The sequence below is a fragment of the Lathyrus oleraceus genome, chromosome 5 (assembly GCF_024323335.1).
Source record: "Lathyrus oleraceus cultivar Zhongwan6 chromosome 5, CAAS_Psat_ZW6_1.0, whole genome shotgun sequence".
Lineage (NCBI taxonomy): Eukaryota > Viridiplantae > Streptophyta > Magnoliopsida > Fabales > Fabaceae > Lathyrus > Lathyrus oleraceus.
Window position 1 is genome coordinate 645,350,395 of NC_066583.1, and position 1,929 is coordinate 645,352,323.

The following is a 1,929-nucleotide window of genomic DNA, read 5'->3' on the forward strand; positions in this document are numbered from 1 at the left end:
CCATTAACTTTGTATATTCCTCCTTTCAGAGTTGGTTTTTCTACAGCAGCAGGTTCACCTCCCCATTGGAAATGATTTTGAGCCATGTTCTCTATGAGTTCATAAGCTTCATCATACGATTTGTCCATTAGAGCACCGCCAGCAGCAACACTTAAATTCATCTTAGTGTTATACAACAGACCATTGTAGAAAGTACGGATAATCAACCATTCTTCAAGTCCACGGTGTGGAAAAAGTCTCATCATGTCCTTGTATCTTTCCCAAGCATCGAAAAGAGATTCATTGTCTTTTTGCTTAAATCTGTTGATTTGAGCTCTTAGCATAACTGTTTTGCTTGGTGGAAAATATCGGGCTAAGAAGACTTTCTTCAACTCGTCCCATGTGGTTACAGAGTTTGAAGGTAGAGACTGGAGCCGAGCTCAAGCTCTATCTCTTAAGGAAAAAGGGAAAAAAACATAGTCTAATCTCTTCTCTCTCTCTCTCTCTCTTAATTCTTCTTAAATTTTTATTTTTTGTTCTTCAAGTGGCTTGTCTGCACCATCTACGGCTGGTTTTTGCCAGAACTATGAGTGGTTTTAACACCATCTTCGACTAGTCTTTGTACCATTTGAGGATGTAACTCTAAAATAATTACTTACCGTTCAAGTAATAATCGTATAACTTGGCTGTTTTATCCTAGAGGTTGCACGATAGTTCGATTGCTTTGCATAAACTTGAGCAGTGCCGTAAAATGTCTTAAAGAGAGTGACCTAGTCTGCGACTCAACCAAGTAATTTCTCCTATGGCTGATTTTCAAAACCGTGATACAATAATTTTAAGACGTTTTAAAAACTGTTATGGCTACCGAAGAAGTTATCGGTAATTGTTTGGCCGCTATCTCTGACAGACCATTTATTTTGAGGGTTATCACTTCAAACATTGGCAAAATAAAATGGATTTGTTTCTTAACCTTAAAGAAGGTTTCCCATATTTTTACTGAGGACATTCATGTTGTTCCTTCGGGATCAACCAAACAAATTAATGGTAACAAAACTGTGAATTCAGACGAAATTATTGACTCGTCTGAATTAGAATCTGCTGCAAAAGATAAATCCGATGATTTATAGCTTAGGAAAGAAATCTCCATATGGAAAGAGAATTATTATCTCTGCAAAAACCACATTCTAAATGGACTCACAAATGATCTATATGATTACTACAATAACTGCGATACTGCTAAAAAAGTATGGGGAGCTCTAAAAAATAAGTATGACACTGAGGAAGCTGGAATAAATAAGTATGTTGTAGGTTGTTACTTAATGTATCAAATGGTGGATGAAAGGTCTGTGGAAGCACAATTCCACGAACTTCATAAGGTTACTCATGAAATAATTATAGAAGGTATGCCCCTTGACGAACAATTTCAAATAGTTGTTATCAATGATAAACTGCCCCCTAGATTGAAAGATTTCAAAAACTTTCTTCGCCATAAAACAAAAGAGTTTTCAATTGAGAGTCTAATTACTCGCCTCCGAATTGAAGAGGAATCTTAGGGACAAGATTGGAAAGATGAAGGCTAGTTGTTTCAAACAACAAAAAGAAATCCTACGCAGTTCTAAAGCCTACAGGCAAACCATTAAAGAATCATAACCGCAATGTTGTGAACCAAATTAAGAATAGGAATCCATTTAGGGCCCCATCTGCTCCGATTGCTAGGAAACAACTACCATCTCAAAGAAATGATGCTCTGGCATTCATCAATTTTAATTATGGAAAGTCGGGTCATATGTCTAAGAGATGTAAGAGCAAGCCTAAATATGTTGCTGGCATTAATACACAAGTTAACCTAATTGTTAAGCAATTCATTGCTATAATCACTGAAATCAACATGGTTGGTGGATAGACACTAGTGTCTCTCGTTATTATGTTATGATCATGCTATGTTTGAAA

The 1,929-nt window shown here is 36.3% G+C and overlaps 1 non-coding gene across 1 annotated transcript; it reads left to right on the top strand.

The window, feature by feature from the left end:
* The first annotated feature begins 216 nt into the window (after positions 1-216).
* Positions 217-323, top strand: LOC127089714 (small nucleolar RNA R71). The gene has a single exon (XR_007791271.1). It is a non-coding gene; the product is annotated as a small nucleolar RNA R71 (small nucleolar RNA).
* The last annotated feature ends 1,606 nt before the right edge of the window (positions 324-1,929 follow it).